Source organism: Aotus nancymaae, unplaced genomic scaffold, assembly GCF_030222135.1.
Source record: "Aotus nancymaae isolate 86718 unplaced genomic scaffold, 86718_ANA_hifiasm-v0.15.2.pri h1tg000092l, whole genome shotgun sequence".
NCBI lineage: Eukaryota > Metazoa > Chordata > Mammalia > Primates > Aotidae > Aotus > Aotus nancymaae.
The window spans coordinates 2,885,724-2,903,900 of record NW_026988507.1 but is presented as its reverse complement, the minus strand read 5'-3'; the positions used below and the strand labels follow the sequence as shown (position 1 = coordinate 2,903,900).

The 18,177-nt window shown below is 40.2% G+C and overlaps 1 long non-coding RNA gene across 1 annotated transcript; it reads left to right on the top strand.

Moving 5' to 3' along the window:
* Nucleotides 1-8,280: 8,280 nt before the first annotated feature.
* On the top strand, nt 8,281-15,878 carry LOC110567132 (uncharacterized). The gene is made up of 4 exons (XR_002477588.2): nt 8,281-8,588; nt 9,893-10,014; nt 13,177-13,340; nt 14,950-15,878. It is a non-coding gene; the product is annotated as an uncharacterized LOC110567132 (long non-coding RNA).
* The last annotated feature ends 2,299 nt before the right edge of the window (nt 15,879-18,177 follow it).

Here is an 18,177-nt window from a genome sequence, read left to right as displayed (position 1 = left end):
TTTTGTACAGTTTTATTTATTTCAAATGTCCAATGTTAAGGAGAAGATAATAGACTTCAAATTATGAATAGAGGGAAACTCCATATAGAAATCTCTTCAGATACTAAGAAACCCAGTTTTCATTTCATTCTCTTTGACCTTTAATATCCTTCTTATTGGTCCTAAAATCCACTGGCTCTTTTGTGTTACACGAACATTATTAACTTCAGATATTCTACAAGCCATGCATGTTGACTTGGGGTTCTGGTTTTGGCTGTTACCTTATGCAAACTGGTGCTGTCTACCAGCAGCAAAGTACACACATTTTTCTCCTCACCAAAGATGGATTAAAGCAATAAAGTAGCAGACGTTTTGTGAATAGTGGGTTTGACAGCAGTGGCCGAGATACATGCTGTAAAATGTATCCACCCAGCAGTATTAATTTTTACATATAAAGTTGTCCTTTGGTATTCACAGGGGATTGGTTCCAGGACCCACTGTGGGTACCAAAATCTTCAGATACTCAAATCCCTGATATAAAACAGTGCAGTATTTGCATACAACCTGTGCACATCCTCCCTTATACTTTCAATCATCTCTAGGTTACTTATAATGTTGAATATAACGTAAGTACTATGTAAGTAGTTGTTGCACTATGTTGGCTTTTTATTTGTATTATTTTTATTCTTGTATTGTTTATTTTTTTCAGATATTTTTGATCTGTGGTTGGTTGGATTTGCAGATGCAGAATCCTCATATACAGAGGGGCAACTCCAACTCATATGATTTCAAGAGGGTCTTCTCAGTATAACAATGTGCAGCTTATGGCCAGGCACAGTGACACACACCTGCAATCCCAGCACTTTGGGATGCCGAGGCCAGCAGATCACTTGCGCTCAGGAGTTTGAGACCAGCCTGGGCAACACAGTGAAATCCTGTCTCCACAAAAAACATGAATTTAAGGGGGCATGGTAGTCTGTGCATGTAGTTCCAGCAACTTGAGAGGCTGAGGTGGAAGGATCACTTGAGCCCAGGAGGTCAAGGCTGCCGTGAGTTGTGAGTGCACCGCTGCACTCCAGCCTGTGCGACACAGTGAGACTCCATCTCAAAAAAAGAAAAGAAAAAAGAAACTGCAAGGATGAGCAGATCAGCGTAAGTGATGTGCACTGAGCAAGGTAAAAATGGTAGAAAATTATCTGGAGAGGTGGCCAGAGGACACATTAAGAAGTGCCTTGTACATTGGTAAGGATTGTGGATTTTATGGTGACTAAAAGTTGCCTCGGGGTTTTTTGAGTAGAGGAATGACTTAATCTGTATAATGTTTGTAAAAGGATCCATTTGGCTGCTGTGCAGAGAAATAGACAGGACAAGGTAAGTGGGGAGGCCAGGACACATATAGGAAGCTATAGTCATTGTCCTGGCAAAAGCAATCCATGACTTGGGACTGGTAGGGGCAAAGGTGAAATGTTGCCTAATTCTACATGTATTCGCTGAAGATTGGGTACAGAGAGGGAGAGAAAAGGAGTGGTTAATAAGATGCCAAGGTTTTGGGCCCAAGTAACTGAGTTAAATGGTGGTACCTTTTACTGAGATAGGAAAAACTGAGGCAGGTCAATCTGGGGCATGGGAAAGTATTAAATTCCATTTGAGAGTTGTTAAGTTTGAGACGTCTATTATATAACCAAGTGGATATGTCAAGTAAGCATTTTTATAATTGTATTAGTTAGGGTTCTCTAGAGGGACAGAACTAGTGGAATATGTATGTATAACTCACATGATCACAATGTTCCACAATAGGCTGTCTGCAAGATGAGGGGCAAGGAAAGCCAGTCCAAGTTCCAAAACTGAAGAACTTGGAGTCCGATGTTCTAGGGAAGGAAGGGTCCAGTGCAGGAGAAAGATGTAAGCGCCTGTCCAGTCTTTTCACTTTTTTTTTCTGCCTGCTTTATATTCTAGCCACGCTGACAGCTGATTAGATGGTGCCCATGGAGATTAAGGGTGAGTCTGCCTTTCCCAGCCCACTGACTCAAATGTTAATCTCCTTTGGAAACACCTTCACAGACACACCCAGGATCAGTACTTTGCATCCTTCAATCCAATCAAGTTGACACTCAGTATTAACCATGACAATAATCAATATATTTTTATGCTTCAAAATAATCGTAATTAATATTTCACACTTGAATATGTCTTTCTTTTTTTTATAATTTCAACTTATATTTTAGATTCGGGGTACACGTGTGGGTTTGTTACATAGGTATATTATGTGATGTTGAGGTTTGGGGTATAACTGATTCCATCACCAGGTATTACGTACAGTACCAATAGTTAGTTTTTCAACCCTTGCTCCCCTTTTTCCCTCCTCCTTCTAGTGGTCCCCACTGTCTGCCATTGCTATCTTTATGTCCATGAATACCCAGTGTTTAGCTCCCACTTATAAGTGAGAACATGCGATATTTGGTTTTCTGTTCCTGTGTTAATTTTCTTAGGATAATGACCTCCAACTGTGTCCATGTTCCTGCAAAGAACATGATTTTGTTTTTTTTCTGGATGCATCAAGTAGGCATTTGGATATGAAGTCTGGTGTTCAGGAGAGTTTGGGGCTGGGGATGGAAATTTGGAAGTTATCAATATCCAAACTACTGCTAACCAGTAGAAATATGAGTCAAGTTACATGTGTTTTCTAATAGCTGTATATTAAAAAATGGAAAAAATAGGTAAATTTAATTTTAATATTGTTTTATTCAACGTAACACATCCAGAATCTTATTTTAGCATGTAGTCAATATGAAAATATTACTGTGTTGTTTTACATTCTTTTTTAAATAAGTCTTTGAACTTCAGTGTGAATTTTACATGTATAGCATATCTTGATTCAGAATTAATAGCCACATGGCTAGTGGCTACTGTGTTGGACAGAACAGGTCCGGATGGCATTTAAAGCCAATGGACTGGATATTGAGTGTCAGTATAGATAGAAAAGAGGAGAAGCCCAGGAGACCTGAGGACTGAGCCCTTGGAAACTCCAGCATTTAAAAGTCAAGAAAAGGAAGAGGATCCCCAATAAAAGAGAATAATAATAGAAATGTTCTGTCTTGCTAGGGAAGCAGGTTACATGGGTGTATGTGTTTATCAAAACCTTGAACTGCCCACTTAAAATTTATGCATTTCACAATATGTAAACTAGCACTCAATTTTAAAAAGCACATTCTAAAAACAGAAGAGAGAGAGAGAAATCAAATGGAAAGGACAGTGAGGATGTGGGGTGCCAGAAGCAAGTGATCACCTATGTTGAATGCTGGTAAGAGGTCAAGTGAGATGAAGATAGAATTAACCAGAATGGGCAATGGAAGGTCATTTGTCACTGTGGCAAAAGAAGATTTGGGAGAAGGGATGAAAGCTTGATTAGAAGCTCATTCAAGTGAGAATGAGGAAGTTTCTGGTCACAGATGGCTGATCTAACATGTGCTTTTACTTCTGCTTTCTCTGAAACCTGACTAAATGACAGTAAATGGAATTTTTAATGACTTACCCACACCTCTGCCCCACTCTAGCATATACAGTTTGGAAGCTGGAAAGCATCTAGAGAAGCATAACTGACTGAGATCTATGAAAGCTGAATTCCTAGTCAGCTCTGGGGGAAAGCAAAGAGCAATTTGGCACCAAAGAACCTGCCAAAGGCTCAGGGATCTGTAATATAGGTTCAACCAAAAGTGAAGGGTATAGGTGAGCCTGAGAACTGTTTTAAAAGCAATTTGATACCCAGATCCACTGCCTCCCCCAAACCTCCATCGTCTCTCACAGCTGAGAACTTGACCCTGCCACCCAGGCATAGGATTAAGGGTACAGGAGAGAGGTGCTAGGATTGCATGAAATTTACAAACTGCATGGTAAGACACCCACTGTCTTTCACCCTGTCACAAAACCTCCTCCTCAACTCAGCTCCAGAATGCTTGAGATGGAATGATTTCTTCAGGGGACTCTGACCAGGCCAAGAGAAAAGATGGAATGCTGTCTTAATGACCACAGTCAACAAGAGTCCCCCATGCCCTAACCCTGCACACACACAAAGATTCCATTCATCTTTTTAGTGCCCTGCTTTTAAATGTGAGTGGATAGCCAAGGACTGCTGAACATTGGAAGCAAGCTTCGAATATCAAAGATAGAGATGAAATCATCAAACGAAAGTAACTTGCAGGCTTAGATTTTACAAAGAGAAAAAAAAAACCTTAAAAATAAACTATCATTGATAAGGGAAGACATTGGATATACAAAACAAAACAGGATGCTGCAAAAAAAAGGTGGGGGGACACTAATAAAATGAAAGGAAGCTTTTGGAAGTCAAAAATATGAAAGCCGAAACAAAAATCTCAATACAAAGACTAGAAGGTAAATTGAGGAAAGTAAAGCAAAAAAATTAAAGAGAAGGAAAACAGCAGAGAAAAGTAAAAGAGAAAATTAGAGGATCAGTCCCATAGGTCTAACATCTCAGTGATAGGAATGACAGAAGGAGAGAGCAACAGCAAAGGAACATACATGAAGAAACGGTTAAAGGAACAATTCAAGAAAATTTCCCAAAGTGGAATGACAGGAATTTCTACATTAAAGAAACCTACCGGCCAGGTGCAATGGCTCATGCCTATAATCTCAGCACTTTGGGAGGCCAAGGCAGGTGGATCTCCTGAGGTCAGGAGTTCGAGACCAGCCTGCTCAGTATGGTGAAACTCTATCTCTACTAAAAATACAAAAAATTAGCTGGGTGAGGTGGTGGCCATCTGTAATCTCAGCTACTCCGGAGGCTGACGCAGGAGAATCACTTGAACCCAGGAGACCGAAGGCTGCAGTGAGCCGAGATTGAGCTGCTGCACTCCAGCCTGGGTGACAGAACAAGACTCTGTTTCAAAAAAATGGCCTAACAAAAGCCCAGTGTAAGGAATGAAAATAGACCCATAATAAGTCATCTCACTACAAAATGTCATAATATCAGGTCAAAAGATGAAAAAATAGGTCATATACAAAGGATCAAGAGTAAGAATAGCTTTGGATTTTTTAATAACAGTGGAAACTAGAAGTTAATGTAAAACAATGTTTTTATAATTTGTGAGAAAACTATTTCTGCCTTAGAATTACGTACACAAAGTTTTAAGTGTGAAGATAGGCTAAAGGCATTTTCAGACATGCTAGTCCTCAAACATTTACTCTTTATAGTTACTGCTGGAGCAGTAGCACGATGAGGGAGTATGTCAAGAAAGAGGGTGACATGTCCCACCAACAGTGGATCCAACTCAAGAAAGAAGGAAAGAGAATCCCAGGGTGGAGGTGATGGAGATCCCAGGGTGCCAACTGTGTAGCAGCCTCAGAGAGTAACCTGAGCAGATTGAAGCAAGTCTCCAGAAGGCATGGCTCCAAGAATATGAAATTGACATGTTCGAACACATGCAAAGACCATCCACACTTCTGGAAAACACTGGGGTCAAATTGCTGATAAATGCTTACATAACTAAGCAAATTTTTAAAAAGAGTATTAACTTTAGGGAATGTAAAAAGATCTTAAATAAAAAGTAATCACGGCTTATCACATGACTTGGTTGCAGGTAGTCACTTTTTTCATACTAATAAAAACATTGAATTCTGATCTAACCATAAAAATACTTTAACTCTATAGGGAGATGGGGGACTGGAAGTGTGCATGTGTGTGCAAGGGTGATTAGGAAGGGGTGTGGGGAGTGCTGAATCCATGCATTCCTTAAAGAAGTCAGGGTTATATCCAAAACTTGGAAACAATTGAGAAGAAGCAATACAATAAAAGTATTTAGAATTACAGCCATGATTTTTTTAAAGCTTAAAGACTTGATCACAATTACTTGAGAAGTGAAAAATAGGGAGAAGGAATGAAAAGTTGTCAGTTGCAGCACTTTTTGGCTCTCTAATCTATGTACCTATATAAATTTGATTTAAACGTTTCAAAAATTTTTTTCAAAAAATGGATTGATGATATAAAATGAAGATAGAAAGTGTACAGCAACACTGTCCAAAAGAACGTTGTTCAATGATGGAAATTACATCCAATGTGATAGCGTTTTGAAATGTGATTGGTGTGACTGGGGACTTCAATTAATTCAATTAAGAAATATTTAAATTTAATAAATCAATTCAATTTAATTGATTGATTAAACAAATCAATTTATATTTGAATAGCCGCGTATGGCTAGTGGCTGTTATATTAGACAGTGCATCTATGCACAATGGCCTGCTCCTGTCTACAATCAACTTTGCTTTTATAATTGAGCCTTCTTTCGTCTTCTTTTTTTTTTTCTAAGCACTATTTATTTTGCTTTCTCAGTTTTTATTTTAGATTCTGGGGTACATGTGTAGGTTTGTTTCACAGGTAAATTGCATGTCACTGGGATTTGGTATCCAAATGATTTTGTCACCCAGATAGTGAGCACAGTACATGACGAGTAGTTTTTCTACCCTCGCAGTCTTCCTATCCTCCCCCCTCAATTTTAGGTCCCCCCCAGTGTCTATTGTTCCCTTATTTGTGTCCATGTGTACTCAATGTTTAGCTTTCACTTATAAGAAAGAACATGCGGTATTTGGCTTTCTGTTCCTGCATTAATTTACTTAGGATAATGACCTCCAGTGCATCCTTGTAGCTGCAAAAGACATGATCTCATTCTTTTTTATGGCTGCATAGTATTCCATGGTGTATATGTACCACATATTCTTTATCCAGTTCATCATTGATGGGCACCTAGGTTGATTCCATGTCTTTGCTATTGTGAATAGTGCTCCAATGAACACATGGGTGCATATGTCTTTTTGGTAGAAAAATTTACATTCCTTTTGGATATATACCCAGCAATGAGATTGCCAGATTGAATGATGGTTCTAAGTGCTTTGAGGAACCTCCAAACTGCTTTCTACAGTGGCTGAGCTAATTTACATTGCCACCAGCAGTATGTAGGCACTAACCTTTTCTCTGCAATCTCAGCAGCATCTGTTATGTTTTGACTTTTTAATAGTAGCCATTCTAACTTGTGTGAAATGGTATGTCATTGTGGTTTCGATTTCATTTCTCTAATGATCAGTGATGCTGAGCATTTTTCATGTACTTATTGGCCATGTGTATGCTTTCTTTTGAGATGTGTAATTGACCCTTCATTCTCCTGCATCATCCTTTTGTCTGTCCCATGAATCCTTCCTGCCAGCATGCTTTTTAAAAAAAAGAAGTGCTGCTGCTTTGTCCCCATCCCTCTGTGACTATCCACCCCATTTTCTGTTCCCTTTAGAGCAAAACTCCTCAAAAGAATTATCTATACCTCAGCTATCCTACACAGCAGTCACTGGCCACATATGGCTATATGCATTTAAATTAATTGAAATTAAATAAAATATAAAATACAATTCCTCAATTTCACCGGCCACGTTCCAGTCACTCAAAAGCCATGTGTGGCTCTTGGGTTTGCATTGAGGAGAGACAAATACAGAACCTTTCTATCATCCCAGAAAGTTCTACTGGGCTTCGATAGAACTTTAAGCACTGATAGGAACAGGAGGGAGGGCCAAGTAAATGGGTACCTTGCTGGTAGTTTGGTAGATTTGGTGCTGGAAGGATAAGAAAGGTATCTCCCAGTTATTCTTTTTTTCTCAGTGGAATAAAAAATAAGTTCATCAGCTGAGAGTGAGAAAAGAGAAGGGATGCTGCAAGTTTGAGTAGGAGAAGGTAGAAAATAACCTTTCCAGAGGGCAGGAGACTGACCTGATAAAGGACATGAAGAGGAGATGTTCCTCCTTTTCCTTAGCCTGATTATGAAATTAAACACAATAGGAATCATTATGTTTTATTTTCATATTATTGTTGTCGCTCTCAGTGCTGTTATTAAAGAGGTCATCCTTAACATTAGGCAGTCTAGGTGGAGATGGAAGCATGAGCCAATTTTTCAGCCACTCTTCTTCCCCTGTAATTACTTTGAAATCAGGGATCACTGAGAAATCTCACTGTCTTGATCTGACCACAATGTACACAGCAGGAAGGAAGGGGAGGTCCCTCCCTGGAGATGTTTTGCAGTGATAAGATGCGGGCACTTCCTCAGTCAAGGTTCTTTCGATTTTAAGAAACAGAAACCAACTTAAACAAACTTAAACAAGAAAAGAAGATGGATTTTACTGATACGTGGGTGCCTTCTAGAACGCACAGGAGTACAGCCGGTCCTCACAGGAGCCTGACCCTGGGGGAGCCGGAACTAAAAGCTCTCAGGAACAGGCAGAATCGTCTTTCTCTCTCTGTCTCTCTCCCTCTTTGCCTCCCTCCCTATAAATATAGTTTCTCCTATCTTCTCCACAAGAAGCATTCTTTTCTCTTCTCTACAGAAAAAAAAAGCAAACATTTTTCTCTACAGCATTCTCAGCACATTTGGGTGAGAGATGGCCACTCCCATAATGTCCTCAGTTCTTATGATCTCGGAACAAGCGAACTTCTCAGAGAAACAAGAACGTCTCAGTCGCAGTCACAAAGTTTTGAGAGAATCTGATTAGTCGAATTTAGGACAACTGCTCAATGTTGGTTCAAACAACTCAAACAACTCGGCTGGGGGACATGACCACAGGTACACACTTGACTTCTGGGGCCCATTCCCCCAGGGTGTGGGGCAGTTCTCAGAGCTCCTTGGCTCCACCCTCCGGGAAGTCCTTTCTGTTCTATTACCTGTCGTGGTCACACCTGAAGTAGGTATTGAGCTACACAGCTTTCCTAGCCCACGTCTTGCCCTCAATTAGGTTGGTGCCTCAGGCTTTTTAGAGCAGGCTTATGGTTTCTTTGTATTACTGAATGACTCTCTCAAAAACCAGAAGGCCCCATCTATCTGCTTCCAGACACTTCCATGAGAAAGTAACCGTATTTACAGTTCTCTTTGAGGGACTTCCTTTATTTCTGCCTTATTCTTTTGGTGTCTTGTCCTCAGAACTTCCTCCCTCTCCCTCTCCCCCACACCTCTGTGGCCAGTACCTCGATTTAAGTAATTTTAATCCTCTAACATTTTAACAAGTTGTAAAAGTTGATCTAACCTTTGCCCTGAGGCATTTAATCAACTGATACACACACACATGCACACACATATGTATATATGTATCTATATATGTGTGTGTGTATATATATATATTTTATTTATTTTTCTTTTTTCCTAGCACTTTTTACTCAAAGCCTTTAAACTCTTCAGATTCTGGATCTAAAAGCAGTTGGCTGTTTCAAATTTGTAAGACTCCAAATTTTTGGGTTACCTTTATTCCCTTTTATCTTTCGTTATAAAGTGGTCATTTCTTTCCTGAGTTGCTTCTCTCTCCCTCCCTCTCTCCCTCCCTCTCTCCTCTCTCTCTCCCCTCTCTCTTTCTCTTTCTCTCCCTCCCCCTCTCTCTCCCTCCCTCTCTCTCTCTCCCTCCCTCTCTCCCTCTCTCTCTTTCTCCCTCCCTCTCTCTTTCTCCCCTTTCTCTCTCCCTCCCTCCCTCTCTCTCCCTCCCTCCCTCTCTCTCTCCCTCCTTCTCTCTCTTTCTCCCTCTCTCTCTCCCTTCCTCTCTCCCCCTCCGTCTCTCTCTTTCTCCCTCCCTCTCCCTCTCTCCCTCCCTCTCTCTCTCTCCCTCCCTCTCTCTCTTTCTCCCTCCCTCTTTCTCTCCCTCCCTCCCTCTCTCTCTCTCTCTCCCCCCTCCCAGTACATTGCAAAACACAACCAGTAGCAACTACATATATAATAGTAGCACTAAGTTGCCTCTGAACTGTAAGTTCAATAGGGAAATGGTCTTGCAAGGTAATCACAAACTAAACCTTTACCAAATGCTTTGCCTTCTTCCTAGCCTCTGATATTAGTTTCCTCTCTCATCACCTGACTGCTAATCCAATTTTTAATTTTTTTTTCAACAGCTGACCACTACTGGCCAGTTTTTTTAATTAGTCAGGATAAGTTTTTTACATTGCAGTAGCAACTCTCCTCTGGAATCTCAGTGGCCTTAACACAATAAAGGTGCGGATCTAATGTGACTCAGGTGAGTTGCCTGGGCAACTGCCCGTGTGATGAAGTGGCTCAGTTATTGAAAAGGTTTCTGTCATCTCAAGTCATGGCCTTCAAAACTGACTAACAAAGGAAAACTCACAGGGAAAATTCACACCTGCTTTTCTAAGCTTTGATTTTGAAGTGAGACGTATCACTGCTACTCAAAGTCCATTGACCAGATTTGGTTTTTTACCACTCCCCTAACTAGACAGGACTGGAAGTTATCTCTTTCTTTTTTTTGAGACAGAGTTTCGCTCTTGTTACCCAGGCTAGAGTGCAGTGGCGCGATCTCGGCTCACCGCAACCTCCGCCTCCTGGGTTCAGGCAATTCTCCTGCCTCAGCCTCCTGAGTAGCCGGGATTACAGGCACGCGCCACCATACCCAGCTAATTTTTTGTATTTTTAGTAGAGACAGGGTTTCACCATGTTGACCAGGATGGTCTCAATCTCTTGACCTCGTGATCCACCCGCCTCGGCCTCCCAAAGTGTTGGGATTACAGGCGTGAGCCACCGCGCCCGGCGAAGTTATCTCTTTCATAGTCCTCAGCATATTGAGAGAGCAGAGGTATAAGATCAAAACAGCCTGGATAGTGGGGCCCCTACAGTCAGGACCTCTGGCCTGGGGAGTGGCCCAATTGCACAGGAATTTACATAAGTGAGAAACAACATTTTGTTGAAATAATACCCTGGGATTTGAAAATTTAATTATTCTTGCAACAGTCTGTCCTATCCTGATTAATACAGGAACCGAAAAGATAGGAGTAAATGGAACAATATAGCTTATTTTCCTGAAGCAATTGTAACTCCAATCAAAATACCAATAGGATATTTTTGGAAACTGACAAAATGTTGTAAAGCTCATGTAGAGTAATAGAAGGGTTAGAATAGCCAATACAACTGTAAATGAAATAATGAGGAAGAACTAGTTTTACCCAATGTTAAGATATTTTATAGGTAGAGAAATTATAAGAAATAAGAAAGCTGTTAGTGGAGAATAAAGACCCCAGAAACAGACCCAAATACATTTAAGAACTTAAAAATATTAATATTAATATAAGGCCAGGTGCAGTGGCTTAGGCCTGTAATCCTAGCACTTTGGGAGGCTGAGGTGGGAGGATCATTTGAGCTCAGGAGTTCAAGACCAGCCTGAGAAATATTGCAAAACCCTGTCTCTACAAAAAGGATAAAAATTAGCTGGGTGTGTTGTTGCATGTCCATAGTCACAGCTGCTTGGGAGGCTGAGGTGGGAGGATTACTTGAGCCCAGGAGGTTGAGGATGCAGTGAACCATGACTGTGCCAGTGCACTCCAGCCTGGGTGACAGAGTGAGACCTTGTCTCAAAAAAAAACAACAACAACAACAACAAAATTAAAATATAAATAAAGTGGTATTTTTAAGTTAGTGGGAGAATATGAATAATTCAGAAATGTTGTGATGAACAAGGCATTGGGGGAAAGTGCAGAAGTACCTTACTTATGCCCAAATAAATTCCAGGTGGCTCAATAACTTGAATGTAAAGTATGAAGCTGCAACAATACTAGAAAAATCATTGGTCTTTTTCTCATAATTTTTAACCAGGGAAAAGCAAGAAACATGAAAGATAAGATGGATAAATTTACTTATATAAAAATTAAAACTTTTTCAAGACAAAAAATACCATAAACATAGTCAAGAGTTAAACCACAGGATAGAAAAAAAGTCTGCAATTTATATAACAGGAAGAGAGTTTATTTCTTTTATATATAAAGCAATTCAAAAATCAGTAACAGAAAATAGAACAATTCAATAGAAAAATAAATTTGCAACAAAACAAAGCAAATAGCCAATAAACATATAACATTTTTTAGCTTTCTAAAAAATCAAGGAAATGTAAGTTAAAACAAGATACTATTTTTCACTTTGTATATTTTGCAAAAATACTGTAGCTTGCACACCCCACCTAACCCCGATCTACTATTTTACTTTCTGAGCTTTCAGTTACCCCTGGTCAGCCAGTCTGGAATTTTCCATTCAATATTTTCAGACTGCAGCTGACCAGGGGCAACTAAAATCTCAGAAAACAAAAAACTACATGGAAAATTCCAGAAACAAACAACTTACACATTTTAAATTGTGTAGCGTGATATAATCCCATGGATAAAGGAGGACAACTGTAAAATGTTGATCTTACTCAAGAGTGTGGGAAACAGGAACACTCATGTATTGTTAATGGGATGTAAATTGCTACAATCTTTTTAGAAAGCAATTTGGCAATAACTATTAAAATTTAACAAGCACTTTCTCTTAAACTCAGCAATTCTCCTTTTAGGAATTTTTCCCAAGGAAACACTTTCACAAAAGGCAAATATATACTGTATAGGAACAGCATGGTACTATTATTTGTAATAGTAAAAAAAAAAAAGAGTGAAATTTAGATGCCTATGGAGAGATTATTAAATAAACTACAGTGGCTCTGTAAAATGGGATATTAGGTAGCTGTTCTGAAGAATCAATGCATTTCTATGTGTTGTTATGAAAAGTATGCAAACTAAATTGTTTTAAGTAGATAAAAAGGTAGAATACATTATCACTAAAAATTCCTAGAATCACGATTATACATATATTTATATACATGTATATATATACATACAAATTTCTGAGAAAAAAGAAATAATAGCTATAATTATGTTCAGCTATAATTACATTAAATACGGATTTGTAAGTAAGAAGGTAGGCGTTTGCATTTCATACCCATTTGTAAGTTTTACAGCTTCTGAATGCATTGCTTTGTGGTTAAAAACAAGATTTTAAACTATTAATCCTTTCATGCAAAGATTAATTCTCTATTTCTACCATTCAATCTATATCTCAAATATTTGCATATACAAAAGTAAAGGACTGAAGTTGTGGACATTCAGAACATGTTATAAATGAGTAAATAAAGTCACCAATCATAATGAGAGGGGAGTACAACCTTTAGGAAGCAAAGTCCTTTTCCACTGCAAGGAAGACATCCCCAGGTTTAAGTGGTAATGGTTCTCTATCAACATTCCAAAAAGAAATTTAGTAATAAGAGTGGTAGTAGTTGACATTTACTGAGTAGTGATGAAGTTGGATTCAGCGCTCAGCCCTTTTACATGAATCTTCTCTCTCTCTCTCTTTTTTTTTTTGTTAGGCTGGGACCTTAACAATAAAATAGATGAAATCTTGCAAAAATCAGGAGCAGAGAAACTTCAAAGACACCGGGTGGGCATGAGTCTGTGTTTTCACAGGAAGAGAGTCAGGGTGCCCAGGGCCCAATTTCACCAAATGAAGCAGGAGGAGTCATGACCTGCTCTGGTAAGGCCTCTTAGGCCATGCTAAGCTGACTTGATTTTGTTCTGCCCACAACAGGGAGTCACAAAAGGGCTTTTACAAAAGGGAGTGAGACAATCCAACTTAATATTTGGGGATTACTCTGGTGTCTGTGCAGAAGGCAAGAATAGAAATGGTATCAGGTTCTCACAGTAGTTCCATGAGACAATTGCCGCTTGGAGCTAGAGATAAAGTAAAGAGGATGAATTGAGGCTGTTTTGGGAAAGACGACAGGACTTGCTGATGGAGTATATGAAGGGAATAACATGGGACAAGAGGAATCAAGACTGATTCCTGTGTGAGGCTGGCGCCACAGTGTAGATGGTGGTGTCATTTACTAAGTTGATAGAGAGACTAGAGGAGAAATGAGTTTGAGAGACAGAAGGTGGTAGAAACACAAAGTTCAGTTTGTGGCATGTGAAGTGGAGATGCTATTAGACATTTAAGCAGAGTACAGAAGCAGCCAGCTGCCTCTACAAGCCTGAAGCTTAGTGGACAGATCAGGATTGAAGCTGTGAATTTGCCAATCATCAGCAAGGAATAACTTTAAACAGGGAGTAGAGCAGATAAGCATCTGGGCCACATGAATGTTGAAAGAGGATGGGGGGAGGAAAATAAAAAGGAGGGGAGGGAAAGGGAAAAGAACAAGGTCCCAAATCAACCTTGGGGGTCCTCAAAGAGATTGATGAACAGCAAGTGACTGGGGAAGGAAATTCACCTAGGAGAGGGTGTGCCATAGAAGCTGAGAGGAGAAAGTGAGAGGTTGAAGAAGGTGCTAAAGGGTACAGTCAGATAAGCAACAAGTGGCCAGATTTGGCAAAAGAGGTCATTAATCACATTGATTAGAGCTGTTTTGGGGAGTGATGGGTTCAAAAGCTCAATGATAGTGAGTTGAGAGAATGAGAACTGATAAAGTAGAGACAGCGCCTCTAAAAAAAAAAGAAGAGTTGTTTTTTTTTTTGGCTTCGGTTCACTTGATTTTAAGATGCAAGATTCTGCCTCCCTTGTATGCCTTTAGAGTTAGAGACAGAAGGGCTGGATGCAGAGCTGGCCTGAAAAGGTCCTGAGCAGGTGAAGGGAGCTGGGGTCCACACTAATGGATGGTAAGGTTGGCCTGAGAGAGCAGCTAGGTCCTCCACTGAGGCCTGGGAAAGAACATGTGGGCAGAGACAGCTGCAGGGTACGGTTGATGAGGGGAAGGTCTAGTCCACAGCTACTAGCTTCTTAGTGAACTTTGAGAGGAAGACATCAGCTAGACTATGAGGGACGGGGAGCAGGTATTGGAGCTTTGAAGGCAGAGCAGCTATAAAATGCTTCCTTGTAGGATGGGCCAGGGAATAACCCAGGGAAGTGTGGGCGGGGCTCTAGGCACTGGGAGAACCCAGCAATACTTGGGACTGAGTTAAAGGAAGACTAGTTTCTCCCTTTGCAGGATAAGCAGATGATACTGTAGTGACCAAGATGCTTCGGGGATGTACAATCCTGGCATCTGAGGGAACAGACGGCATGAGGCAGTATTGTGAAGTAACCGAACCGTCTTTCCCAGCATGCTTTCCTCCCCACTTCTTCTTTAACAGAATCCAATTTTGTTCAGGTGTTCACACAACTCATGAGATTCACAGGAATGGGAAACTGAACTCATCCCCAGCTCCAGGAGTGGGTGCTGATATTCTAAAGCAATCACCAGATGCCATTCCTTTGATGACCATGATGATTAATTAGCCCAGGGGCAGGCATGAGACCCAACTTGAACTGATCAGACAGAAGGGAAGGACTTGATTCCGGATGGACACCTGTTCTCTCTCCTACCAGTGAGGAAAAAGAAACAAGGTATCTAGCTGTTGACCATCTTAAGTCATAAGAGGAAGCTGATGCTGTGGATGAAGAGTGAAGCAATGAAAATAATCTGGGGTCTAGTGACATTGCTAAACTACTGATTCAATTAGCTTTTCTTTCTTTCCTCTTTTTTTTTTTTTTGAGACAGGGTCTTGCTTTGTCACCTAGGCTAGAGTACAGTGGTGAGATTATAGCTCACTGCAGCCTCCCATTGCTGGGCTCAAATGATCTTTCCTCCTCAGCCTCCCAAGTAGCTAGGGCAATAGGTTCATGCTACCACACCTGGCTAATTTTAAAAATTTTTTGTAAAGACAGGATTTTGCTATGTTGCCAAGGCTGGTCTAGAACTCTTGGCCTCAAGTGATGCCCCTGCCTCTTCCTCCTGGGATTACAAAGCACTGGGATTACAAAGGTATGCCTGGCCAACTAGCCATGAAGACTTCTTTACCTCTAAATAAATCTCCTTTTTTTTTAAACCCAGCTTTTGTGAGGGTTTCTGTTACTTGCAGCAAAAGGGTCCTGATGGACTTAAGTGTTTTTTCAATATATGAGAAATCCTCAAAACTGGCTTTACCCATGCTTGCCTTCCTCTCAGTTACATGCACTGCCTAAGGCAGAGTGACTGCTTCCTCGGGCGTCAGGTCCTAAGGTCCGTGGGGCACTTCTGCTCCCACAGTTTAGGTTTACCAAGAGACAGATATGTTTGTCCACAAGCTGGTTTTCCCAGTTGCACTTGTTTTTGTAACTGTGTAAAGCAATGAAACATGAGTGAGGGAAAGAATTGCTGTTGTCCAACATCCAAATTAAATGCTTTCCATAAACAATAAAGGCAAGTAGCTCAGAAAACAAAGCAAATACTACAAAATTTTGGAGTTTCATGCAGGTGAGACAAAATTTCACTGGGAAATTTTGTTAAATCCAGAAGAATTTTGAACTCAGATTGTTCTCCAACTGTCCTTGAGTTCTGGCTCTACTTTAAAGCTGTTGGGACTGAAAACCACTGACATTGAGTCAACTTACACTTTTTAAATGACCACGGATGACTCCTATGAGATCTCACCTGTTCTAAAAGAGGCCTTGTCCCTTTGAAAACTGTCAAATGAAAGTTTATTTGTATGTTTTACTTTAGTAAAATATTAAAAGTGTTTTCTACTTTTAGTGTTTCTTTGCTCTAACTGACTAACTGCTTTCACTGATTACCCAAGTAGCTACCAGTGTTGTGGATTCTGTGTAAATGTACCCCTTGTTCCCCTTCAGCTCCCTGTCCCACCTGGTCAACCTACTGCCCCCTCTCTTTCCTTTCCCCATCTTGTCAGCACAGAACAGCACAGCATCAATAAAAATTGGTTTCTACAAAATTACATTTACAATAGCAAGAGTATTTTTCATTTTAATAAAAGTTCTGGGAGGATCTGCACTAAAGTGTTAACTGCTATTTCTGCATGAAGAGACTACTGATTTTTTTCTTATTTTCATATATGAGGATAATAATGATGTATACTAGTTTTGACTTGGTTATAAGAAAATAAAAATTATCTTTTAACCCAAGAACAAAGAATATTTTTATGAGAATTTACTTTTTACAAAGAGCTTTTAGGTCCATTGTTATCAATGGTACTTCATAACCACCCTACAAAGAAGACATTTATTCCTGCTCCCAGATGAGGAAACCAAAATGGGAACAAGGGAAACCATGTGGCCTCAGACGACAAAGCTAGTAAGAAATAAAGCCTCTTTAGATGCCTCGGTCTCTGATGTTTGCTTCAAGTGGTTTTTTCTTTTTCTCTAAATCACTAAAGATTGAATAAAAACAGATTCATCATAGCTAAATATGCTACCTCTATCGGAATGAAGAATATTTAGCAATATAAATAAATAGAGTTTTAAGTGATGTAAGCACATGTCCAGAAGGAGACTGGGGGAAGAGGAAGGCCTTCATGGCACCGTTGGGCATTTCCATACAAGGCCAGTGTCAAGTAGGACATGCTGGCTTCCTGTCTTGACCAACACTTCCCAAGACTTCAAATCAGCTCTATTGGTCTGTACTAGAAAATGTGGAACCTCTTTGGGCTTCATGATTGTGTTCTATTAAACACGAGGGATGATACCTAGTCGCAAGACTGTTGTCGGAATTTGAAATGATGATGTATACACAGCAGCCTATGGGTTCTAGCATCGTCATCATAATGACCACTAGTAATACTGTTAGTAGTAATTATACCACTGCTGCTTTAACAGGAAGTAAAGGACTTGCTGAGTGCCACCAGGTTGATGGGCACTAAAGCTGGAAGAGCATGAATCAGAACAACACACTCTCTAAGGATTCATCAAAACTATTAGAATTTATCTCTGCTTGTCTCAGCTCTCTTCATTCTTATGCTGAGAATTTGAACTCTCAGAGTTTTTTAGGCAACCTCTTTATCATCTGTAAGAATTATCACCTCCAGGCCGGGCGCGGTGGCTCACGCCTGTAATCCCAGCACTTTGGGAGGCCGAGGCGGGTGGATCACAAGGTCAAGAGGTCGAGACCATCCTGGTCAACATGGTGAAACCCCATCTCTACTAAAAATACAAAAATTAGCTGGGCACAGTGGCGCGTGCCTGTAATCCCAGCTACTCAGGAGGCTGAGGCAGGAGAATTGCCTGAACCCAGGAGGTGGAGGTTGCGGTGAGCCGAGATCGCGCCATTGCACTCCAGCCTGGGTAACAAGAGCGAAACTCCGTCTAAAAAAAAAAAAAAGAAAAAAATTATCACCTCCACTAGTGCAAACCTCATTGATAGTGTTAGACCACTGAGGCAGAAAACTAAGAAAGAAATTCTGGACTTAAATTCAACACCTGACCAATTGTACCTAATAGACATCTATAGAATACGCTACCCAGTGATCACAGAATATAGCCTTCTCATCTGCATATGGAACACACTCCAAGAAAAACCACATGCTTGACTATAAACCAAGTCTTAATAAATTCAAAAAAATTCAAA